The following is a 27,592-nucleotide window of genomic DNA, read 5'->3' on the forward strand; positions in this document are numbered from 1 at the left end:
CTGCTCCGCAATTGACGAACAGATCTCTGTTCCAATGGCTAGCCTCCATTTATGGAGCTAGCCAATGGAACAGAGGGGCGTATTCCCAGCCACATAGTGTAAGACATAAGATTTCGCCTGCGCGAATCGCTGCTTGCGCAGCTTTTCGCCAGGTCGAAACCTAAAAATGAGAAGGAAAAAGGGAAAAATAATTCCGAACTCTGCCACTAGATGGCAGAATAATGCACTGCTTGTGAATCCAGAAATGACTTCAGGCTGCAAAACTACCCCTTTTGGTAAGTAACCATTTTGTTTCCTCTTGTTGCAAGAAAAAGTACACTTTAACTCTGTGGTGTCCAAATGAATGTGCAGGATAATTGAATTCATGCCAGATTGCCAGACTGTATAAATGAGTGCAATTTAGATTCAATGTATGTAAACGTCTTATGTTGCAATGCTGAAAATCTGGCATAGATTAGGCCATCCTTCACCCACATAGGACACTGATGCTTTAAACAGCTGACATCGCTTCACTGGTACTTTCTAGAGCAGTTTAAGCCACCTGCAGGTTCAGCTTTTAACACTGAGGAGTGTTTGTAGTCCCAAATTCATGACAAGTTGTTTAATTCCTGTTGGATGCTCTACACTTCATTCAGGCAGATCAGGGTGTTAGGCAACGTAACTGAAAGAAATCATCAGTTTGCTACATCTGCAGCCATGTACCTTAAAATCAACCATTGACCGTTTCAGAACTACCAAACCACAAATAAAAGACTATCTGCTGCAGGAATCTTTTGTTCTTTTTGTCTTCACTCGTCTGGCCCAATCATGTGCACTTTGAAAGACTGAGCAAAGAGAGCACCTGCACAGTCTGTCTCCAACCTTTTGTATAAGGAAGGGATTCCAATATATATATATCACAGCTTCCACAGGCGCCAGACTCCACCCAGAAAATGTTTACTATACAAAGTTGCAGCCTCCATGTGATACTGTATGGAATCGTCAGAAGTGTCCCCAGAACTTATAGGAAATACCCCATGCATATTTAATGTAAATTCCATTTTAGCAGTAGTGGGGTTTCCAAAGCCACAGTGTCTTGGTTTGCACGTTTGCCTTTTTTTTTAACGGTTTTTATAGAGGAAAGGATTAGATCTCTACTAAAGGTTTCAGGCTTTGCCTTGTGTGTCATGTTGGGAAGGTGTGTCTATTACGTATCCACAGTGTTTTCTGATGTTGTGAACATGAACCACCATATAGTATTTTTGCAGCGATAAATCCTAAGGCCATTCGATAAAGGGAGTCCATACTATACATCGCATCAGGAAGGAGCAGGTTAAAGATCAGATCCATAACGCTTTCACCTGATTCTGCAGCCTTTCCCACCCATTTTCCACTCAAGTTGAATTCATGTTCTCAATGTTTATCTTTTCAGGAGGCTATGCTAAAACATATTCCTAATCCACCCTATGAGAAGCCTACTTCGCCAAAGTGAAACCAGTAGCAAAGTTGTATTTTGCTATTCCATGAGGGGCTTCAATTTTGATGTCCGTTTCCTGAGAAAAGTGCAACGGTCCGAGTTGTGTTTAGTTTCTGTTTCAAAGGCTTTGGTCAAATCTCTGGAGGCCCTGAGAATGACTATGAAGGCACTTACTTTAGATATTTTTTGTCTGCATCTCTATATGAATCAGTCGTAAATAATATTCATAGTTCTTTGAAGCCAAAGTCAGAGCAGAGCAATATTTGAGGAAAAGGAAATTTTCTTGAATGCAAAAGGTGACTAATGAAGAGACGTGTTAGGTTTTTAGACTTATATGGGCAGGCTTCTAACTCCATTCAGTTATTAAAATATGATATTCAAACAGTTAAGGACAGCTCGGTGGACAGCCTATTGCATATTGTGAATTCAGGTACGTCCTTGGTGACTGATTTGTACAGTGTCAGTGGCATGGGCATCGTACCAGAGCAAGACAGATAAAGTGTGGAGCCGATGTAGGTACCACTCCTGCGCGCTGACATCTGTTCCTTTCTTTCTGCCCTTTTCAACGTGAATCTGGGGAGCTTTTGTATTTCTCTTAGACATTACCTAAAAAATTAATTTTCCGCATGCAATGGATGTTACCGCCAAAAACAATAGGATTTAAACCCTGTAGGGACTGTCACAAACATACCTTTGACGTATTCCCATCAGCTGTGCCTGGAGTCAGGCCAATACTCAAAGGCCTGCAGCCATTGCAGGTTGACAAGCCAGAAGGCTATCAGGAAACTAGAGGAAAACTTTACCTCACCAAGCATAAGAAGACTACCTGCATGGGCTGTTCCAAGTCAAGCTCTTTGTCCAAGATTCGATTGTGCTCCGGTTCCAGATTCAACGTTGCTACTCCAGAGGCCGGTCTTCGTAATGCTCCAAGTCTCCTACTAAGTGAAAGAAATCTAAAAAGTCGAAGCAGTTATTCTGCTACCTTGCATCACTCTCTTTTGCCTGAACAGGCACAGAGGTGGTGCCACACTTTTTGATCTCTCTCCTGAAGTTGGCAAACTTCGGAGCTGATCCTGCTGCTGGGTCCAGCACAACCTGAGTTTCTAGGGCTTTCAGCCTCGCTGCATTAGCTCGAAGAGTTTTGCATAGCCATGCTCCAGCTCTTTGGATCCCTGCCATCTCCCTTTGGCGCATCTGGGCCCCAAAGAGCTTAGAGGCCTTCCACCTGTATACCATCAGCACCCCCCTCTGTTTAGCCATTGGCTCTAGTGCCGACCCCCCTTTTGGCACCACAATCTACGCTGGACCAGGGCACGCCGATTCTGATGCCGACATCACAGATGCCGGAGAAGGCGGCCTTCATAGTTCTCTCCGCCACAGTTGGCACCCGTCTTATCTTGACGAACGTCGCACCTGAATCTACCTGAGGCACCGCTGTGCTCTGGCCCTATGGTCAATGAACAAATTGTTATGTGCCACTGCCCTGCTTCAGGTGACCCGGCTTTTCCTTTGCAGCACCCCTTGCCACAAAGCCTAGTGGTGTAAGCTTCTGCCAGCTGCTCACATTTCCTATCACCCCCCTGATAAGGAATCTAAGTTTGTGGAAACATTAAACGAACGTGTCTTTTCTTCTACCAGCTTGGCCCTCCACTCTGTCAGCGCCAGCTGCTTTTAGGGTGCTACACTCATGCTTTTTGGGATTAGGTGGCACAAGCCCTCCCCAGTGTGCCAAAGACCTACCCCCGTACTCTCAGGTGATTCAAGATGCACATGATGCAGCCAAGATCATTCATCGCTGTGGCTTGGGCCCCACAGAATCCATCGGGCAGCCCAGTGTTGCCATTCGCCAACCATGCGTGGCTGTGATCTCAAGGTTCGCCGGCAATGTCCAGTCCTCCTTGAAGGACATGCCCTTTGATAAGACTTACCTGTTCGGGAACAAAGCTGATTCCCCCTCTTCAGAGTTTTAAGGAGAGCAGGGTTACTGCTTGCTCTGTGGGTCTGTCCGCCCCTCCTTGCCTACTGCAACAGTTCCATCCTTCCTTTCAAGGCTTTGACAGTGATGTCCCCCCCTCCCCCGCCCCAACAGCCAAACCACTTTAGTCTGCCCTTTCAGGGGCTCAACCACCTGGTGGGAGGCAGAGTCCACAGATTCTTATCTGGGTAGCAGGCAATCATTTTGGACAGGTATGTCCTCAAGAAGATTGTTTGAAAGGGATATGCCTTACCCATCTACACCGCACTTTCCACCTCCCCTCTAGCAAATTACAGAGGGCAATCTTTATTTTGTGTTAGGAAGTGCAAGCCCTTTCGGCCAAAGGGGCTCTCGAGAGGGTGTCTGCACCAGAAGTAAGGCATTATTGTTAGTCCCCACTACTTTCTTGTGTTCAAGAAGGACAGATCCTCCAGAAGGAGAAATTCAAAATGCTCACCCTGGCCTGGTATGCTGTCAACCCTGGAGACTGGATCGTGGCATTGGACCTGCAGGATGCCTAGTCCCATTTACCGGTCTTCCCAGCCCAAGGGCACTACCTACGATTTGTGGTGAGATAGGGACATTTTCAGTTCACTGTGCTCCCCTTTGGTGTCACTGTTGTCCCTCTGGCATTCACAAAAGTGATAGCAGTGGTGTTAGCACAAATCCGGTGGTCAGAGATGCCAGTCTTCCCCTACCTAAATGACTGGCTTTTGAGGGCGGGCTTCCTTTAGGCAGTCATCAACCACCTCCAGACTACTGCAAACCTCCTGTCATCTTTGGGACTCCCTATCAATGTGCCGAAGTTACACCTTACTCCACCTCCGACACTTCTCGTCATCAGAGACATACTGGGCATGGTTCCGTTTTGTGCGTTTCCCCTGGAAAAGTGTGTCCAGGACATTCAGGCTATGATCCTGATCTTTCAGCCTTGTCCTGTATTTCCATGAGGTTGACTCTGAGGCTGCTGGGACTGATGGCCTCCTGCATCCTGATTGTCTACTGCGCCAGTTGGCATATGCAGGATCTACAATAGGAGTTGAAGTGGGCCCAACACCAGAGGGACCTCTCTAATCACATTCAGATTTTGGAGGAGACTGCAAAAGATCTGCAGTGGGTTTTTTTCTGGACTGCCTGTTGGATCAGCGGCAGACCCCTCTCACTTTCTCACCCAGAGCTGGCAATAATGAATGATCCATTGTTTCAGGGTTGGCACATCCATCTGGGAATGGTGGAGATCAGATACCTCTGGTCTCCAAGGAGTCCTAGCTACACATCAACCTTCTGGAGCGGAGGGCCTTCCACTCTGCATTGAAAGTCTTCCGTCCATCAAGGGCAGGCTGGTACAGAGGCTTATGGCCAATACCTCCGCCATGTGGTACTGCAACAAACAGGGCAGGGTGGATGCTTTGAGATTGAGCGGTGACAGCTGCACAGCTTCGGCCTTCCTCCAGAGGTTGATGTCATAGTGTCAGCTATGCCTTCCTTTGCCGAAAGTGTTTATGCCTGTCGTACTGTTGCCCGGATAGCCAGGTTGGCCGAGAAGAGCATTTTGCCTGCTCTGTCCTGCAGGACTCTGTTCTAAGTCCATTCACAGACCCTCCACCGAATAGGTATTGCTTTGGTCCCTATTGAAAAAGCGAGAAATCTGCGGCTAGAAGTCTCTGTCAGAAGAACCAGTTACTTACCTTTTGGTAACACTTTTTCTTGTAGATGCCTCACTAATCCTCGCCTCCTCCCTGTTCTTTGTTTGGACTCTATCCAATAATAAGATCCACATTCTATGTATTGGCACACTGGTCACGCCAATTTGCTTTTGGCTCTGCATCTATGGACCTAGACTGGCTCCAAAGCAAATGACAGTGCATGGAGTGTGTGCCTATATGGGCTCCGCATGTCATTTCTGGAGCAGAACCAAGTCATTGCGGACCCGCAAGCTGCCACCTTCTGGCGCGCTGAGGTACTGCTGAAAAATTTCCGGATCCAGCATGGGGATTAATCAAAAGGTGAGGAATCGGTGACTAGATAGTCTCTACCAGAAAGAGCGTTACTGAAGGTAAGTAACGTTTTCAACTCTGACATAGGCACAGGTTGAACCATGTGACAAACATCTTAATGCATGGGCTATACTGAAATATCCCAAAGGTATTTCCTGGCAGAGCAATGTTTATGATCATTTCAAGGACTTCATTAAATTGATAATTCTTTGGAGGAAGTCCTTGTATTGTTTGGGACATCAGTGTAGTACTGAACACATTGCTTAATAAACTTGTTAAACCCATCAGTTCTTTGGACCTGAAAAATTGCATCCCAGTACTATATGTTCCAGGCATATGAGCTGCAGATTGTACACTTAGCATTAGACTAGGATGATTGCAGGTTGTTGTCTTCTTGGAAGAAGTCTTTGTTAGTCCCGAGATAGGTGACTCCTCCCTTGGACAAAACTGCACATGGGCATCGGCTCCATCCTTAGATTGTTTTTTTCCGCTACTGGGTTCGGATGAAAGTTTCTCCGCTCCGGCTAGAAAACGACTTTTCTGTAATTTCGAAGCGCAGAACTTCCTCAAACTTCTACAAACTACCTTCGACATCGACTACAATACTTTTCGACGCCATCGTTTCCATTCCGGTCATCAAAGCGGGCCGTTAGGCCTATCGATGCCGTGCGGCCTACACCACATGGAAAGAACTCCGTTCAAAAGATGCTCGGTATGTCAAGCAAAGTTTCCACATAGCGACCACCACGAGGTCTGCAACCTCTGTCTATCGCCGGAACACGACGAGTTGACCTGCACAGCTTGTGCATCCTTCCTATCGAAGAAACTATCCGGGATCGGAGGGCCCGTCGACACGAGATGAAGAGATCAGCTCCAGCACCCGAAGATATCTTCGACGAGGTTCCGCTCGTTCCCGAAGAAGACTCACCTGATCTCCAGATCGTATCAGAGGCAGACGACTCAGATGACTCCATTCCATCGGGTCAGCGCGTGAGTACTACTGCCCCTGCACCACATACACTGCCCAAACAGAAGGCAAAGGTCAGCACTCCGCCCAAGGGGCCCAATCGAGACCGAACACCTACTTCGAAAGCCCCGCCTTCGAGCTCAGCTCTGAAGAAATTAACTACGCCTTTCAGTGCCTCAACACCGAGCAAGCCTCTTCCATCGGCACCGAAAAATAAAGATGCCTCGGCACCGAAGCCAAAACACCCTTCGGCTCCAAAGACAAAAATAGTACTGACACCGAAAACGAAGACTGTTCCGGTACCGAAACCGAAAGAAACACCGGCTCAGAAGCCGTCCACTACTACACCTTCGGTGCCGAAAACCACGAAGCCTGATTTCGAGGTGCCCAAATCCTCGAACATGCCTAAGAAGCCGAAAACGACTCCTTCGGCACCGAAAACTACTCCACAGGACGTTATAACACCTACCAAGGCTAAAGAAACCAAACAACCTCCGCCGGCACCGAAAAAATCGACGCCCAAGAAGGTTGTACAAGAGGGAGAAATTTTTCAACCAGATCCTCGACAAAAGAAGATATACATAGACCTAAACACAGGTCATGGAGGCGCTACGCCTCTCAAGAAGAGACCAGCAGATACACCACCCACACCTGTGGTTCCTGCCAAGAAAAAGGACTGTGCAACCTCTCCTATGCACCCTTCCTCTCCTATACCTCCCTCTTCTCCTGTTCCTCCTCACACATCACCTCAAATCTCTCCTGTCCATTCTCCATTATCATCACATTCGCCTCAGCAGAATGATGATGAATATGATTTGGGTGGAGGGAACGATATAGAAGACCCTGGTTCATACCCTGTAGAGGAGGGTGTATGGAACTTTCCAAAAAATGTGTCTGTGGGACTTTACAAATCCCCAAAATGTGCCTGACATTCCTGAGCCACAATCATAGCCATCAAAACCTTCCCCTCCAGAAGATACCATTGGTTTTGGTAATCTGTTAAACAGAGCTGCTGTATAGCATGGAGTCTCTATGCATTCAGATGACATTGAGGAAGATTTTCTCTTAGATACCTTTGAGCAGTCTCAGCGGTCTGCTCAAGTTCTTCCTATGATTAAAGGGGTAATCAAACGTGCTCCAGAGGTATTTAAAGACCCTGTACGCACTAGAATATTGAACCCCAAAACTGATAAAAAATATAGACCCGCACCCACAGATCCAGTCTATATTAAAGGGCACCTACCACTAGACTCATTAGTTGTGTCCAATGCTAGGAAGAGGGCTAATTCTCAAACTTCTGGCGAAGCACCCCCACCCGACAAGGAATCCAAAGTAATTGATGCGTCAGGTAAAAGGATAGCTGCACAGGCTTCAAACATATGGCGCATAGCAAATACACAAGCCCTCCTCTCTCGTTACGATAGGGCTCATTATGATCAATTAGAGAAACTACTTGAGCACCTAGCAGATCAGTATAAAGATCAAGCTACTGACCTCATACAAGAAGGCAAGTTAATGTCCAATGCCTCAATAAAATGCGCACTATATGTCGCAGACACAGCATCTAGAGCTGTAACTACCAGTGTCATACTTTGAAGACATGCGTGGTTACGCATTTCAGGGTTTAAACAAGAAGTGCAAATCACCATTTTAAACCAGCCATTTAATCAGAACCAATTATTTGGCCCAGAAGTAGACACTACACTAGAAAAAAGACACGGACACTGCAAAGTCTATGGGGACTTTACAGTCCACACCAGCTAGAGGCTCCTTTCGTCGCTTCTTCTACAGAGGAGGCTCCAAACAAACTGGAGCAGACTCTACCACATCTCTCAAGTCACAAACATCCTCTAACAAGGGATATTATAGAGGAGGATACAGAGCCAATAATACCAAGGGAAGAGGTTGCAGTAACAACAACAATCGATCCTCTTCCGCCACTAAACAATGACTTCCCTCCGCTCCCCCCACAGCATTCCACTCCTGTGGGGGCAGACTAACACAGTTCCTGCCTGTCTGGAACTCCATTACAACAGACAAGCGAGTAAGACAGATTATCCAACATAGCTACTGCCTAGAACTTACAGCAACCCCTCCACACATACCTCCCAGGCAGCGTCCAATGTCTACAGACCATTTGACTCTGCTGCAACAAGAAGTTCTGTCACTTCTACAAAATATGCTATTCAAATAGTTCCTTTACAAGAACAAGGAACAGGGGTTTACTCGCTGTACTTTCTAATTCCCAAGAAGGACAGGGCTCTAAGGCCCATTCTCGAACTCAGGCCCCTCAACCATTACATACAACCAGATCATTTTCATATGATCACTCTACAACAAGTGCTTCCACTGCTGCAACTGCAACAAGGCGATTTCCTAACAACACTAGATCTAAAGGTAGCCTACTTCCATATCCCCATACATCCTGCTCACAGAAAGTATCTAAGGTTTGTACTAGAAGGACAACACTATCAGTTCAAAGTTCTTCCATTCGGAGTGACAACAGCACCGCGAGTATTCACAAAGTGCCTAGCAGTGGTAGCAGCACATCTCAGGAGACAACAAATACATGTCTTCCCTTATCTAGACGATTGGCTCATAAAAGCCAAGTCATTCAATCAGTGTGTCCAACACACACATCAGACAATTCAAACGTTGCACGACTTAAGGTTTACGATAAACTACACCAAGTCGCACCTGCAGCCTTCGCATGTCCATCAGTATCTAGGAGCTACAATAGACACGTCTACAGCCCTAGCATATCCCAGTCCAGCCAGGATACAGAGCATTCAAGCCTTAGTCACCGCATTACAACTCCAACAGTCTTTGCAAGCCAGGGTGTTCATGAGGCTAATCGGCATGATGGCGTCTTGCATCTTCATAGTACCACACGCAAGATTGCAAATGCGCCCATTACAAGAGTGCTTAGCACAACAGTGGAACCAAGCTGAAGGTCAACTAACAGACCTGGTGTTGGTGGACAGCCGCACACATCGCTCTCTGCAGTGGTGGAACACCAAAAACTTGACAAAGGGGCGGCCGTTCCTCGAGCCTGTTCCACAAGTAGTGCTCACAACAGACTCATCCCTCACAGGATGGGGAGCCCATCTCTTACATCATACAACTCAGGGTCAATGGAACAACCAACAAAAACTGTTCCAGATCAACCATCTAGAGCTGCTAGCAGTATTCTTAGCACTCAAGACTTCAACTTCAAGTACAAAACAAAGCTGTCCTAATCCGGATGGACAATATGACAGCCATGTACTATATACAAAAACAGGGGGGACACACTCTCTGCAACTGTCCCAGCTCGCACAGAACATTTGGAGATGGGCCATTCCTCAAAACATACATCTGTTAGCGGAACACCTTCCAGGGGTTCACAATCAGATAGCAGATCTGTTAAGTCGGCAGTCACAACAGATTCACGAATGGGAACTACATCCACAAGTTCTTCAGCCATTCTTCCAAAGGTGGGGTCATCCACACATAGATCTGTTTGCCACCCACGAAAATGCAAAGTGCCCAGCCTTCCCCGCCAGGTTTCCACACCCACTGTCCGAAGGCAATGCGATATGGATGAATTGGTCAGGCAGATTTGCGTACGCTTTTCCGCCTCTCCCACTGATTCCATTAGTGGTGCGCAAGCTCAGACAACAGTCTCTCAAACTGTGATCCTGGTAGCTCCCACATGGGCACGACAACCGTGGCCCATCACACTGTTAGAACTCTCTCTAGTTCCACACCAAAAGTTACAACTAACTCCATCCCTGTTAACACAGAACCATGGAGAAATCAGACACCCAGACCCGAACCAACTGAATTTGGCGATCTGGCTCCTGAAGTCTTAGAGTTTGGTTATCTAAACCTACCACCAGACTGTATGAATATTATTAAAGAGGCTAGGAAACCCACTACCAGAGTGTGTTACGCCGCTAAATGGAAAAGATTCGCAATATATTGCAAAAATAATCAAATTGATTCCCTGGATGCTTCCATCCAAAATATAATTTGTTACCTTTTACATCTACAAAGGTCTAATTTGGCATATTCTTCCATACGCCTGCACCTTGCAGCAATTGCAGCCTATTTACAAAACAGGCAACATCTGTCTCCCTTCAGAGTTCCTGCAATTAAAGCGTTCATGGAAGGGTTAAAAAGAATAATCCCATCCAGGTTACCACCTTCTCCTGTGTGGAACCTAAATATTGTCCTTAAAAGACTCATGGGACCCCCTTTCGAGCCTCTACATAAATGTGAACTGCAATTCCTAACATGGAAAACTGCTTTCCTCGTTGCCATTACCTCTCTCAGAGGAGTAAGTGAGATACAAGCTTTCACTATACAAGAACCATTTTTTCAAATACATCCTAACAAAGTGGTTCTTAGATCTAATCCAAAATTTCTTCCAAAAGTCATCACTCCTTTTCACCTAAACCAGTCCGTAGAGTTACCGGTGTTTTTCCAAAACCCAGACTCTGTAGCGGAGAGGGCTTTACACACATTAGATGTTAAAAGCGCTCTCTTGTACTATATAGATAGAACTAAACCCTTTCGAAAGACAAAACAACTGTTTGTCGCTTTCTCTCCTCCGCACAAAGGCATCTCTAAAGGCGGGATTGCGAGGTGGATTGTAAAGTGTATACAAATATGCTATATAAAAGCTAAACGTACATTAACAGCTCCTCCTAGAGCGCACTCCACTCGCAAACTAGGAGCCTCTGGATTTCTTAGGAAACATACCCCTAGAGGACATATGTAAAGCAGCAACATGGTCTACACCACACACCTTCACTAAACACTATTGTGTTGATGTGCAAGCAAAGCAGCAAGCTGCAGTAGGCCAAGCTGTCCTTAAAACTATATTTCAAACTACTGCAACGGATACAAGCTACCACCGCTAGGGGAGACACTGCTGCACAATCGATGCTAAGTGTACAATCTGCAGCTCATATGCCTCGAACGGAAAATGCTATTTACCAGTATGCATCTGTTCTTGGCATGTAGAGCTGCAGAGTTGTACACGCCCTCCCACCTTTCCGGGACTTGTATCCGTTCCGGTTTTCATCTTACTTAGATGCACACGCATGGACATCCCTTTTTTATTTACTTCTACTGACTCCATCATTTCCCATCATGGCGAAAAACAATCTAAGGATGTGCGCAGTATTGTCCAAGGGAGGAGTCTCCTATCTCGGGACTAACAAAGACTTCTTCCAAGAAGACGACAACCTGCAATCATCCGAGCCCAACACCAGGTGGCGATCTAATGCAAAGTGTACAACTCTGCAGCTCTACATGCCAAGAACAGATGCATACTGGTAAGTAGCATTTTCCTTTTGCTGGGTGACAGTCTCCTTTGCTTGGAGCATGAACGAGCTACTGACTTACTACTGTGGAGCCTCTTTGAAGGTACGAAACACCTGGGGTTTTTTAATGCCCCATCTAGCATTTGGAATTATTTGTAACTGAGTTTCAATTGAATCAAGAAATGTCCACTTTGGCAAATTTTACTTTTTTCATAATTTTGACTTTTAAAGAGTTCTCTATATACTTCCCTAGTTTGGTCTAAAGAGTTTCTCGAGTCTAATGTGTTATGCTTGTGCATTGTTCTTACTTGTTGGTTAGCTTCCAAAAGAAACTCTTTTCAAGGCATCTAAAAGTTGTGTTCATCACATGTAAGAGATGCCCCAGTTGTCGGCAACACATTATCTGAGCTGCTCCGCATTCTTTCTGTACATACTGCTAAGGATGTTCACTCCAGTGCTGAGAAACGGTCAAACCAGGCAAACAAAATGTATTCGATTGAATCACAGTATTTTCCACCATCTGCTGCATTTCATACTTTGTATTCTTCGCACAAAGTGACTGGGAAATAAGATTTAGGTGCTTGCTGTACCACCTCCCATGTGCAAAGTCCCTCAGCTGTACCACTCTGTCACCTTTCCCTCCATTTTAATCAGGCCATAAACTAGTTCAGTTCCTAGTCCCAGCGGGCTACTGGAAATAATGTTCAGTGATGGGATGGTGAAATGGTGGAGCCTGGCAGTGGAAATGGCCATGCTGGGGCAGCAAAGGATCACTCCTAAGCTCACATTAAGTGCTCCAGCAGTCACCTCTCACAGTTCTTCCTATTTGTATGACTGAAGTGTCCTATTGGTAAGAATACAGGATGTTTGGTCTAACTTGTGCAAAGTCATTTTCCCTCCAGTTCTGATTCTTGTTTTTTTTCTTTGCAGTGTCTCATTGTAATTCTTTTTCTTTCATGGAAAAAAATGAAACCAGTTTTTTTGCCAACGGGGAGAAGTCGGTGTTCCCACCCTTCCCCGCGGTGTCTCTCCAACCCCATTGTGTAGATTTTTTTTTCCCACCGTGTCCAAAAGCCGGAAGTCAAAAAGAAAAAAACCCACAAAAGATACAAGGTCAAAGGCCAAACTTTCTCTACGTATTTGTATAGAACTAGATCAATGGGGGTATGGAGAGCACCCTCAATGCACGCCTCAAGGAGGAGGGAGAGAATTGCCAGATGATATCATACAGTAGTGCCGAAAACCAGCGAGGATTGTGCACTAGCTGAAGGACAACAATGCTGCTCTACCCTCGCAAGGGTCGATGGACTGCTTTATTTTTTATTTTTCCTTTGTTTTTAATTTATTTCCTTTGTGTTTTGTTTAACATGTTTTTATCTGTGAATAGATGACCCCCCGCTCCTGAAGGGGAAACTGAGGGGAGAAGTGAGACTGGGAAATGTGAGGTAGTGGCCAATACCCCGCATCTGAACAAACGGGGCATCGTCAAGAGGAAGCTCAAGAGATAACCACGGAATATGAAATGTGGACTGTAACAGTATCTGTTAGACTGTACAGAGAATTCCATTCCACCATCCCTTCTTTCAGTCATCCCAGAAGTGGTGTAGAGGCTATGGAGGGAAGCAAATTTGAAATTTCGCCATTTTGTTTTAGCTTCTATTTTAGGAGGAACAGAATGGTAAAATTTTGTTTGTTGGGGTGGGGTGGCAAAGTTTGAGGTAATATTTAGGATTAATAGTGCACTTTCTTTTAACCCCCGTCTGAACTCCCTTTTTTAATGTCAATTCTTGAGTGAAATAGTTTAAGAAGGGTTAGTTGGGCGGAGTGTCCGTTTGGTCACGTTACGCATTAGGCTGATGCATGAGGACAGGGACTAAGAAAGTGTGACGAAACAAGCTGTGGAATAGCAGACTCTTCTTTTTTCCATGTAGTTATTTGAAGCCAGTTGTCTGGCTTGTGTAGCGCAAAGCACTTCCTTGTCTTCATCACTTGGCTTGGTGTCCGGAGTTAAAAGAAGATGGACTCCATAGATGTGAATTACTCAAGCCTTTATCCACTTCCCAATCGTAAGTAGTTGCGTTTCACACTATGTGGTTGTATTTCACCATATCCCCTTGCATATGTGGGAATGTCGGGTGCTCTTTCTATTTTTATTTTGGATGTGGCAGGAAATTCCACCAAGCATTTGCTGTGGTAAAGGTTTGAGTACAAACATTATCATGCCTTGGCGAATCATTCCAGTCCTGTAGTTAGTTATTATAATCACCTGCAAGTGTGCCAGGAATTGTAGAGAAGCATTCTGCCGCCCAAAGCCAGATACTTTGTCCTTTCCAGGTCACGACAAGGCCAGTGAACACGCTCTACAGCTAGCTAGACCTTGGCCATTGGCTTTCTGGGCTTAGTGATGTTGAAAAGCTGTCCGTGTTTTAAAACACAAGTGAATTTGCAATCTATGACCTCAGTAGCTGATGGGACTGTTCAAGTATGTGCTATGTTTCTCGTCCTTGCCTACCACCCTCCGAAAGCATCCTCAACAAACCACGACACAGAAAAAAGCTGGGAGAGAGAAAAAGAAACATGATTCATCCTCCTCAATTTGCGTTTAGATTTAGGGGATGGTGAAATTGGAGTAAGTCCTGGAGTGGAGCAGTTTGAGGAATGCAAACTTGAGGGCGGCGACCGTTTGTGACTACAGAAAGGCGCCAAAGAAACCCTCTTTTCTCAAAAGATCTTTTTATACAAACCTGTTTCAGTCTTGCACCCCTGACCACACACATCACTCCCTCTATTTACTCCAGGTCTTTGTTTTGTTTTTTTAAAGTAAGGGTGTCTTTTATTACATTCTAATTTAAATAAAACTATAGGGGGGGGGAGGATAGGTAGAAAATAATAAAAACTACCAAAAAAAAGTAACTGCTGAAACAATGTTTTCTTTGGAGGGTGGGGAATTTTTGTACTTATGTGTAAATAGTGACATTTTTGAAGCTTTTTTCTGTGTTTGTTAATTTCAGGTAATAAAGTAGAAATTCATACCGGGACCAAACTTGGCTCTTGCGCTTTAATATTTACAGCGGTTTGTAGCTATATGAGATCTAATGGAGATATCTTTGGTTTTGCAGCATGAATCCTTTTCTGGATTCAAATACTGTGCATTATTCCCCCATCTAGTGGTTAGATCTGGATTAGTCTTTGGGGTTGTTCTTTTTCTTGGTTGGGGCAGCGTCGACCACCATTTCATGCTAGGTCCATCCCTTGTGTGACGTCAACGACACCTAGTTTTGCAGCTTGAATAGGTTTCTGGATTCATATGCGACCCACCCACCTCCCCTCAGAGGAGGAATGCTAACAGGTGGGACAAAAGATCACTGAAACCAAACTGACCTCTAAAGACAACAGAATTTAAGACATACCCTAAAGAAAAAGGGGGAAAATAGAATTCGAAGGTGGCTACTACACACAGGAACTTGGGGGAGGGGCAGTCTGACGTAACACAAGGGATGGACTTAGCACCAAATGGTGGTTGTTGCCCCATGCAAGAAAAAAGACTATTCTGGGCCCAACCACTAGATGGCGGATTAATGCACAACATGTGAATCCAGAACACTGTTCAAGCTGCAAAACTACTCCTACTGGTAAGTAACATTTAGTTTCCTAACACCCTTTCAGCTTCGTGAGATGAGCCTTACCTTGCTAAATATTTTTACGTTTTACTCTTTTTTTTTTTTTCATATGGGAAGTTAGGAGTTCCAGACATTTTTTAGCGATTTTTATTTTTTTGTACACCAGTGACATTTCCTCATCCTGTTGATGATGTTTCAACTATCTTAAATGTTCTATCTCCATAGGTTTCAATCCCAGTTTTTTCTGGGTGTGGACTAGGTTTGTAGATAAAAGACCTAAAGCACAAGGAGGTGCAGTGGTTCAATAGTGGCCTTTGAAGTGGGAGTCTGGTAGTGAAACGGGGTCTTTTCTTTCTCCAGATTTGAGTCCATGTTAGAATCATTGTATAAAAGGATGGAAATCGCCAGTAATTTTAAAAATCGCAGTAAACTCTGTAACATGCCTTCATGCCAACAAGGGATTATTTATAGCACATTCTTACTGCATTGAAAACTGGTCATACATTCGCTAGTGAGGGGAAGTTGGTGAGGACTCCACTCCAGCTAGAGAATAACATTTTTGTAGCCTGATTTTCTGTGAGCCCTAAATAGCCCAGTGAGCAAGGCAAAGCAAAGGTGGTAAGAGTACACTCTTTGTGCAGGGTACTTTACAACTGCTGTTTTTTTTACGATGCATGAATTTCAAAATGTCTTGCCTTCTTTTCCTTAAACTTTTCTAAGGCTACTAGGAGGCAAACCACCCCAACCTCCTTTAGAATCTAAATAGGAAAAAATAGTCCCCTTAGCTGAGTGTGTTAAGATACTGCTTAACCTAATTGTGCTTTTAAATTGTGTTTGTAAAGTGTATGTTGCACTGATTTTGTGGCTAGACCACGAGGTGTTAAAGTGAGTGAAAAACATTTACATTATTCTAAAAACCAGCACCACATCTTCTAAATACTCTCACAGGCAACTGTACTTTCTCTTCTTAACTGAATCATGGTTGGCGGATGACATAGCTCCAGTATTGCATGAAGCTGTTCCTACAGGCTTTCAAACTCTCACAGATAATTGCATAGGCAAAAGAGGAGGTGGACTAGCATTAACAATTAAGGAAACAATCTCGCAAAAGCTTGGGACGTTTTCATACAAGTAATGTAAACCACATCACCAGATGCTACCCTACACCAACTTTATCCTGTAACTGCCTCCTTCACAGATCATCACCTAGCAATGGAACATTCCCAGATATATTTCTAGATACAGTTTCAAATCTTCTGACACTACTACCTATGCATCCTTGGTGACCTAAACACATTCTTTGATAAACTCAATATGACCCGTCCCAGAACTATAATTACTAACCTTGACACACTGAACCTTCATCAGAATGTCCCTGAACCCTCATCACTGGACACATCTTATATGTCAGTTTTGCCAGTCTATAACTAGTCCCTTTCCAAAGGATTACTACAGTTTTGGTCAGACCACCATCTGGTAGCTTTCCAACACAACACAACACACCACAACTCTCACACCTAAGGCCACTTTACCAACAAGCACATATCTACTTTGGAACAAACTGCATTTTGAGGACCAGGAAACAAAATTAACGTCCAGCAGAGATCTGGACACATTCAATTCAGGTAAACTATTGAATGGGTCCTGGAAGCTTTAGATATTCTAATTCCACTAAAAGAACAAAACCTGCCTAAAGAAAACGAGCCCCTTAGATGAAAGATAAAACTACAAATTGCAAAGCTGCAATGCACCTGGCTCAAAACAAACTCTCAAGACAAACTTTGTCTACACAAACACAACAGAATATACAAGTCATCTATAAAAATAAAGCTCATATTTATATAATTCGGAATGCAAAGTGTACAAATGATGAATTCTATCAAATTCTCACCATATTGTGTAACCCTAAATGCACAGAATTAAATCATCCTATTCCCCAAACGTTTACTGACAAGCTGGCATATCATTGCACAACCAGAGCAGATGTGTTGGATTCCTATTTAAACCAAAAGAAAACTGCCCAGCACCAGCCCTTTGACAACCCCTCCCCCACAACCCCCCCACCCCCAGCATAGGTTAATACTGCCTCTGCATTTCTTCAAACAACTGTCAGAAGCTGAATTTGTGGATCTTGTCAAAACAAGCCAGCCCGCTGGCTGCCCATCTGACTCTTGTCCACTACAAGTCTTCAAGAACATCTTTTTAACAGCCTTTGCTGCCATCCCAGTCAGAGCAATCTTCATTAATTCCTTGACAACAGGAGTTTTCCGGAAGACCTAAAGACTTACATACGCCCATTATTAAATAAAATAAGACTGGACCGTCAAGACCAAAACAACTACAGACCTATTGAAAACTGTTCCTTTGGCAAACTAAGAGAGCAACATTCACACATATATTTCAGTTCATTGATAAGTCCATACTGTCTGACTTCCAAGCAGAATTCCATCCAGGAAGAATTCCCGAATCTGCCCTAATCGCTATCTGGGATTACCTTAAAAACCTAGTAGTCCACGACTGGGTCGCTGTGCTTCTCTTGACTGAGGGTGAGTGTTTGTATTGTCAATGCTCCGTCCATCATCCCCTTTGGTTTTTCTCTCTTGGACCTTACAGCTGCCTTTGATGCAGTTGATCAAGAGACACTAATCCGAAGACTCCTCAATGCTGGCATAGAGGGTATCTTCTCTCGATTGGACCACATCCTACCTTCAAAACAGAACAAATGTCATCCATTATCCTCCGTTTTCATCTAAGCCCTACATCATAAAAGCAGGGGTGGCTCAAGGCTCTATCATTTCACTCTGGCTTCTCAACATATATATATGAAGTCATTACCAGCAGTAATCAAGGAATTTCAGCTCACCTGTTGTAACTACTAAGATGACACGCACATTCTTCTTGAACTAGAAAGCCCCAAAGACATTGGAAGCTCAAAAATCTTCAGTTTCCTCTGAGCTGTAGGAAATATTAACCTAGGGGAAGATTGGAAAAATTAAGACCCACTCTCCGCCTGGCTGGGACCACCTCCTGAAGTATCCAAGAAAGTAAGAAACCTCAGAATTAGCATGATTTACCATGCACTCTAAGCTATCAGTGAATGTCCAAATAGATACTTGAGCAAAATTAAACTTCATTACTATGAATCCTCTGTGATGCATCTTCCCCTACCTAGGATTTCCACACAAATTCCAACCTACTATCACTCTTATACTGTCTAAACTTGATTACGCAAATGGCCTCTACTATGGGCCACCTCTAGCCACTATGAAAAGACTAGAACACATTCAAGACTCTGCTGTTAGACTACTCCTATATATAAAGGAAAAGCCCACATCTTCCCTGCCTGAAGGGCCCTACATTGGTTACCAGTTGCCATAAGATCCAGTTTCAAGCTGCTTTGGATCACCCACAAAGCAATACATGGAACAGGACCACTTTTCCTCAGAAAGAAAATCACAAAATGGATACAACAAAGCAACCTGCACTCCAGATTGGCGCCTGCCTCAAATCCTAGGATACAGGGAAAAAAAACATGGGTGGAACATCTTTCTCTGTTCAAGTACCCAAACTATGGAATGTATTACCCCCAAACATAAGAAACAAAGGTAACCATCTTCTTTTCAGAATTTTCCCTACATGCCAACCATATTCAAAAGATAAATGTGCAGCGGTAGTGTGCACAAGACACCAATGGTGCATATACATGCGATTGTAAACATGCGTTTGAGGCATTTGTGCTGTAGATGCACATGTTTTACATACTCCTGCCATCTAGTTTTGGGTCCAGATGTTTGCAAGTTGTTTTTCTTTGAAGAAGTCTTTCCTGGTGATGAGGTAAGGTGACTCCTCCTTTCTTTGAAAGTGTTTTTTTTCCATCATTGAGTTCAGACGTGTACTGTGGCGCTCCGGTTCAAAGCCATTCTTCGGTTCCCCTCGACGTGCAATCTTCTCTACCCTCGAAGGTATTGTTTTAGTACTCGTTTCCCACATTTCCGCGTATCGTTTCGCAATCTACTTTTCGATCGGAAAGCTTTGTGGACAGTCTTCAGGCCTAAGCGCTTCGTATCAGCTCTCCAATGAAACGGACCCGGTCAAATTCTGCCCTCAGTACCACGTGAAATATTCGCGCACTGACACACACAGTGTGTAACTTGTACTTGTCTCCAGAGCACAAAAAAGAAAACTGTGACGCTTTCAAATAATTTGATCGAAGAAACTTCGCGATCTTCGGGTTCGACGTCGGGAGATGTAGCGTCAAAGCATCGAAGACACACCGGACATCTTCGGTGAAGAATCTGGTCAGGAAGATGTTGGTGCATCGGCGGCAAAGGAGGATGCTGACTTCTCCGTGCAAAACTCCGACTCTGAGCTCAAAATAGACCTCAAAGCCGAAGTACTGCTGCAGGGACAAAGTGATGTGAGTACAGAAGACCCCTTGCCCCACCAACTCGCCCACAAAAAGCATATGGTTTCGGTACCACTTCTGCCTTTTTGCCAAGGTCAGCACCAAGATCTTTCCGACGCCCACCTCCAGGCTCTCCTCCGAAACACCCAGTCAACCCTTCCAGCTTGGTATAGAGTCAGCAAAAATCCTCCTTGTAACCGAAGCCTTACGGCTCCAAACATAAATTCGGCACTGAACCTAAGCCCTTGCCAAAATAGCCTTCAGTGCCAAAATCTTCTGTACCGAAAGGCCAGCCCTGCCCATGCCGGCACCGAAAACGTCGGCGCCAAAAACAAAGGATGCCCCTTCGGATCTAGACATTGTTCCACCGAAAAAAGATCCCAAACAGAACCCTGAATCTGAAAGAGACATCTTAGTGATAAATTCCTTACCTTAGATTTACCCCCAGGCGACAGACTGGATCCGGAAAGTTTTGATCAGCAGTACCCCAGTGTGTAGGAAGGTGCCAGAGCGGTACCCCCAGTCAATTTTTGACTGAGTTTTTGGGGACTTTTGTCTCTATTTGTTTGAGTCTTTGACTCCTGGTGTATAGGGATTCCTGGTTTCAAGTCTTGTGAGGTTTGACCCCACATGATATCGGTGACGGACCGCCACTGCGAGTGTCTCTACTGCCTGGGGAGCGACCACGACCCCGCGTCATCCCCCGACTGCTGGGTGCAGGAAAGTGGCTCTATATATACTGGACCAAAGTAAGGTACAGTGTGTATAGAGTCCCCAGAGGTTTGGCAGAGGCTAAAGTTAGATTTAGCCTTACTCTCTAAAGTGGTAGCTTCGTCGAGCAGTAGGGCAGTATCAGAGGTCAGTGTAAAGCATTTGTTGTACACACTCAGTCAGCAAATGGTCTCACACACTCAAGAACTGAACTCTAGGCCAATGGTTTTGTATCAAAAGATATAGTTGTTTTATTTTAGAACCAATAAGGTATCAAAATCTGCTTTCACACGATGAGTTACTTAAGTTAAATAAGTCTCAAATAGGCAATATACTTTTTGAATGCAATAGTTAGTTTGTTGCAATAGGCAACACAATTTCAAACACAATGCAACATTGAGCTCAATGGGAATTTCTGGTTAAATGCAATTAGTTACTTTGTAGATTACGTTTCTAACCACAGGACTGGATCCTAGATTCAGTCCTGGGACATCTCCTGTAAACAGTCAAGTAAAAGCGTTTTGGTTACAGTAGTGATTTTTAAGGAATATTATTGTATTTTGAAAGTTGACACTTAGAAACTTTTTCAGTTGTAGTTTGCAAAAATCGACACAGAAGAAATTTCACAGAAAAACAGTCAATGGTTTCCTATGGAAGAAAATTCTATTGGCAGGTAGAGTATGTTCACGTTACATTTGTAATCCAGTGCTGGACTCCTAAGTTCTGCACTGGGACCTCTATCTAACACAGGTAAGTAATTATGTTCTGGTAGTTGGTACGATTTTTAAAGAATATTTGTAGTTTGCAAAAATCGACACTTAGAAGAAATTTCACAGAAAAACAGTCAATGGTTTCCTAAGGAAGAAAATTCAGGTTACTGGTAAGTACGGTTAAAATTACTTTTCAGTGTTTGTGCTGGGCTACAAGGTGCAGCACTGAGGTCTCCCTGATAACAGGTGAGTAAGTCGAAATTCGTTGGTGGGCTGATTTTAGGTGAATATTTTAAAGTTCCAAAACTCCACACTTAGAAGAATTTCCAAGTGAAACCAGTAAATGTTAACTCACTTTTCTTCCCTAGGCTATCAGCTTCGAGGTAAGTACTCGACTGGCAGAGTTAAGGTTATGGGCATAGACTCTGGGGTCTCCCAGGGTCAGGTAGGTACAGTTAGTACACCCTCAGCGGCACAGGGGCAGCCGGGTGCAGAGGTAGTTAGGCCGCATGTTATCCAATGTTATCCTCAAGTACCTATACCCTAGGCTCAACTATCCTGGCTAGGCTAAAGGCGACCGGTATCTTACGGACCAAGAGTAGCATGACTATGAATCCACTCACTCTGAAGCTAACCAGCCTGTACAAGATCACTACAAAAACATCATCTTGAAATTTTCACCCTCCTTCAGAATGAGGACATAGATGTTTTAACTCTCACAGAAACGTGGTTGGGCGATAGCTCACTACCAGACATCATAGCCGCCCTCCCAAATGATTATGACGCTATGTGGCACAATCGTGCAGATAATGTCAGGGGGGGGGGGGGCAATTCTGTTTAAAAAACATCTAACAGTTACTAAACTAATGGCAGAAACAGTTGACCTAGCAGATATACTTGGGGTGAAGATCACCTTAAAAAATACCTGCCTTGCTGTTCTTACAGTCTACCGTCCCCCAAAATCTACCCCTTTGTTCAATGATTTACTTGCCCCCATAATTTCAGATATTTGCACACGCTACCAAAAAGTCTTAGTAACCGGAGATTTTAACGTTCACTGGGATAAAACTCATAAAGAGGCGGCAACCCGACAGCTGAAGACCACCATGACCACGCTTGGGCTCCAACAACTAGTAGAGGTACCCACACATATTAAAGGCCATACCCTCGATCTTATTTGGACCTCAGATCCGGAGGTAGTTCTTACATGTATCCTACCCTGTATATGGTCGGATCACTACCTAATAAACTCTGACATCCCAATAGATGGGTATCTATCTCAACCACCACCCCCAAAAACTAAAAAAGTTCGTCAATGGAGGAAAGTTGATTCAAAATACTGTCGGACACCCTTCTTAAATATACTCAGCCACCTGATACCCATGGTGATCTAGATCAGGAATATGTGAATGTGATGCAATATCTTAGTCAGGCCATAGATGAAATAGCACCCGAAAGGAAACAGAAGATAAACGGAGCAGTAAAAGGGGCCCCGTGGTTCAACTCTTCTCTGAGGGAACAAAAAAGAAAGCTTCGCCATTTAGAGAGATGCTGGAGGAAATCGAGTGATCACATAGATCGGGATCATTATAAAGCATTTCTTAAGCTGTACAAAAAGTGTATTCTGTCAGCAAAAGCAGATTACTATGAATCCCGAATTAACAACGCGGTTAACATCCAGAAAGAAACCTTTATAATTTTAACAGAGCTGAGTAAGAAAGCAGAAAAATCAGAAACCCCGATAGATTGTAATACCTTTCAAAACTATTTTCTTGATAAAGTGAAAACCATTCTCGCTGACATCAAGAACACTTCCAACAGTCATCCTCCATTACTGCACTCTCAAACCCCCCCTCCAGAATATACCATCTCTAAGTTTCCCTTGATAGACTCTACAGTTCTCGGGCAGCTTATGAGTTGAACTAAGTCAGGCTCTCCAGCAGACCCATGTCCCCCTAGCGTTTTTCGACTAGCGCTTCTCACCTTAGAGAGTCATATTGTCTCCTTATTGAATAACTCATTAGATACTGGCCATTTACACTCTAGTCTCAAAGAAGCACGAGTTAGGCCCCTAATAAAAAAAAGCCTGGGGCTGACCCTGCCAACCTAAAAAACTATAGGCCAATATCCCAGCTGCCTTTCCTGTCCAAGATTTTGGAAAAGCACGTTTTGATGTCTCTCTCATTCCTGGAGTCACACCATCTACGCCAGGAGCGTCAAGCGGGGTTTCGTGCGCATCACAGCACTGAATTGGTGATGCTCTCAGTGCTGGATGAGCTCAGAGGTATGGCTGACAGTAAGAAGCCGAGTGCCCTGATATTATTAGATCTGTCAGCGGCATTCGATACTGTCAGCCACACCCTGCTCCTGGACAGACTGGCCGCATCTGGGATATAAGACTTAGCCTATCAATGGCTAAAATCCTTTCTTTCTGGAAGAACTCAAAGGATTCAACTAGGGGACTGTACATCTGACCTGGGTACCCTTGAGTGTGAAGTCCCTCAGGGATCTGCATTGTCCCCACTTTTGTTTAATCTTTATCTGCAACCCCTGATTGACTCTCTGGTAAATATGGGCTGCAGAATTTTTAACTATGCCGACGATACTCAGTTGCTACTCAGCATTGATAACACGGCATCTGCACAGATCCTAGCCCAAAATATTCTCAGACACACTGTGAGCTGGATGACAGCGAACGCGTTGAAGATAAATCCGGACAAAACGGAGGTTTTAGTGGTTTCAACTACTGCCTCACCTTGGTGTGACCTGTTTTGGCCCCAAGACCTTGGCCCTACCCCGAAACCATGTCTTAACGTAAAAAGCCTCGGTATAAAGATGGACCATGAGCTGTCAATGGACAGCCAGATTTCCTATGTTGTTGGAACTTGCACAAACCTAATGTCAGGTTCCACGCGATACTCCTCGGGGCTGTGCTGAAAGACCTTACTCCACACCCCCGCGAACACCCCGCGGCCCGATAGTTATATCACAGACCAACAGGATGATCACGTGAGCGCGGGAAAGGAAGGGGACAGCGGGGAGGGAGATCTGAAATGACAAAGACAAGGCGTTTAGCTTCACACCCCTCCCTATCTTCTCTATCACTTTGAATTACTAACAGTGTTAGAACATCCCTTTCTGTTCAAATCACTATCATACCTGTAAAGAAAAATACATAGTCTTGATATACAGGAGAGGGAGGAGAGGTCCTATCAGTGGCAGCAATCAGCTAGAAGGTACGAGAATGAACATAAGAATTTATAGCATTCGCACCAAGTGCATAAAGTACTCCAACTCCTCACCTACCACTTAGTGTCAATGCTCTGCTTTACGCCACTTCTTCCTTTTACATAGGTACCCCCCGTTGAGTTCTCTCCTGCACCGTAAAATAAAGCACAAACAGGTTGTCTTCAAAAACAAAAGATGAGCAATATGCTATAGGTTCAATTCACCTTCTTGTCCAGTTTTATATTCGCATCCACAAAAGGTAATGTAGTACATATAGAAGAGTTTATACCCCTCAGGCTTGAGTTAGCACCACACTCTCCAAAAAATCATAAAGTGTTCTCAAATTGGTGAGACTTTGGTAGTGATTTCAAACCCACCAAGGCAAAACGTTTTAACTCGCACAATTGTTTGTTTTGAATGAGGATTGTTCCCAGACAGCGAGTTACCACACCGTTTTCCCCGCAAGAGAAAGCGGCTGCTTTTCTCCACCTCAAAATGGGGAAAACAAACACAGGTTTTCTAAGGATTCAAGAGTTTCCAACACACACCGTCGTGTGTGAATCCAGAAAGACACAACGCTAGTTCGGCGTGTCCCAGGTCCGTGTGCCTCCAGCCGGCAAACACACGGAAATACATTTACTCACGGTAGCTCCGATATCCAATGTCCGCTCCAAGACGTGACTCACCCTCGGCAAAATTATCCGCTCCGTTCTTTGTGGTTTCCGGGTTTATGTTCCTGTACTGCGCGTCTGACGTCATGCGCGACGTCCCCCTGGGCCTTCTGGGGGTTGTGGTCCAAAAGAACGTGGTTGCCGTTTACCACGCATTGCGCGGACAGCGGCCCACGAAGCCTGATTCCTGACAGTACATCCCCCCTCACAAGGGACGCTGTCCAGGGGCCGGCCTATCAGGATGCCGGCGGTGAAAACAGGACACAAGACGGGGAGCATGCACAGACCCCGCAGGCTCCCAGGAGTTCTCCTCCGGCCCGTAGCCCTTCCAAGAAAGCAGGTATTGCAGTCTCCCCCGCACCCATCTCGAGTCCAGCACTCTCAACACCTCGTATTCCTTCTCTTGTTGTACCCAAACAGGCACAGGAGGACGATGAACAGGGACCCGAGAGGGTTTTAGAAGGGACACGTGAAACACAGGGTGAATCTTGAAATGAGCAGGCAACTTCAACTTCACCGCTACCGGATTGATCAGTTTTACTACCCTGTAAGGACCTATGAATCTAGGGTTGAACACGCTATACCTCCGGAATGTTATATGTTTGGTGGACAACCACACCAGGTCCCCTTTCTTGGACACGGTCTTCGGTGTTTATCAGCCTGTGCTTTATATCTCCCTTTGGCACGAACAAGATTCCTGCACGTCGCCAGAAGTATCTTACGAATGCGCAACAATCTTGCCCTGACGTCCGGCAACTTGACAGCGTCCCTGGGAAGGAGTAGTGGATTGACCCTTGGGTGATGGCCATATGTGCTAAAGAAAGGGGCATGACCGGTCGAGGAATGTTGTGTGCTGTTGTACGCCAGCTCCGCCACCCACAACCAATCCACCCAGGAATCTGAGTCTGCCTGAACGTAGCATCGGAGATACTGTTTTAGTGACTGATTGAGCCTCTCAGTTTGACCATCCGACTGTGGATGATAGCTGGTGGAAAGGGAAGATGATATACATAACTCAGCACACCAAACCTTCCAAAAGCCTGCAGTGAATTGGGCCCCCCTGTCCGACACTATCACTTTCGGGAGTCCATGTAACCTCACTATGTGTGTTAATAGTAGATGCGCTAACTGACCCGCTGTAGGTACTTTCTCACAAGCGATGAAGTGGCCCATTTTCGTAAGGAAATCCACCACTACTAAAATGGCGGTTTTCACTTGGTCTTTCGGCAAACCTACAATGAAGTCCACTGACACACTTTCCCAGGGCAGTTCAGGAGTGGGTAAAGGTTGTAGGTATCCCTGGGGTTGTTGTCTATCCGATTTTATTCTGGCGCATTGCACACACTGGGTTCCCCAGCGTTTCAAATCCAGGCGGATGGAGGGCCACCAAAACTGCCTCAACGCTTTTTCCAGAGTCTTCACATGTCCCATGTGGCCAGCACTAGTCATTTCGTGGCACCATTGAAATACAGTACGTTGTAAGGACTTGGTGGGCACAAGAACTTGGTTCCCTTTCATGGCTACTCCTTGTCTCAACTTCCATTCCGGATGATGACGAAGCCAGGTTCTCCAAACGCATGACTGTATCCCTGAACGCAAGGATTGTACAAAATCACAGGATTGGGTAGCACACACCACTTTCGCGGGTTCTATGATCGATCTGGTCGGAGTCAGGGTGTGCAATGCGGGATGTTCTTGCCGGGTCAGGGCGTCTGCTTTCTTGTTTTTCACTCCTGGTCGGTAGGTAACTGCGAATCGATACTCCTCGAAGAAAAGCATCCAGCGTAGTTGTCTGGGCGTGAGATGTCGTGCTGCTCTTATGAACTGTAGGTTACGGTGATCCGTATAGACCGTTACCTGATGTACCGCTCCCAAGAGCCAATGCCTCCACTCCACAAAGGCGTCTCTTATAGCCAGCAACTCTTTTTCGGCTATGGTGTAATTGATTTCCGCCGAACTGAGTTTTCGTGACATAAAGGCGATAGGGTGTAGAATGCCTGTGTGTTCCTGTCTTTGTGACAGAACCGCCACCCAGAGCCACTTCGGATGCATCGGCCTCTACTATAAACGGCAAATCGGGGTTTGCATGTTTTAGTATCGGAGCACTGATAAAGGCTTCTTTCAACCCATCGAACGCTTGTTGGGCCTCTCCACTCCAGATGAACGGGACGCTCTTTCTTGTTAAACGTGTCAAGGGGGTCACCAGGGCAGAAAACCCCCCAATGAACCTTCTATAAAAGTTCGCAAAACCAAGTAAGCATTGGATATCCTTGACTGTGCATGGACGAGGCCAGTCTTTTATGGCTTGGACTTTCCTCTCAGCCATTACCTGGCCTGATGGCGTAAGCATTACTCCCAAGAACTCGACGGGATGTCACGTGGAACTCACATTTCGTGATCTTACAATAGAGATGGTGTTTCATCAGGGCTTCTAACACCTGGCTCACGTGCTGTTGATGTTCACCCGTTGTGCTGGAGTACACCAAAATGTCATCAATGTAGACGACTACAAAGAGGTCTAAGTACTCTCTCAACACCTC

At 45.0% G+C, this 27,592-nt stretch overlaps 1 protein-coding gene across 1 annotated transcript in view; it reads left to right on the top strand.

The window, feature by feature from the left end:
• Nucleotides 1-14,745, top strand: part of CSNK1E (casein kinase 1 epsilon) — a 182,037-nt gene extending 167,292 nt beyond the window's left edge. The window contains exon 11 of the mRNA XM_078683720.1: nt 12,638-14,745. The gene's annotated coding sequence lies outside the window, so the exon portion shown is untranslated. The remainder of the gene's footprint in view (nt 1-12,637) is intronic.
• Nucleotides 14,746-27,592: the final 12,847 nt, after the last annotated feature.

This window comes from Lissotriton helveticus, chromosome 1_1 (assembly GCF_964261635.1).
Source record: "Lissotriton helveticus chromosome 1_1, aLisHel1.1, whole genome shotgun sequence".
Taxonomy (NCBI): domain Eukaryota; kingdom Metazoa; phylum Chordata; class Amphibia; order Caudata; family Salamandridae; genus Lissotriton; species Lissotriton helveticus.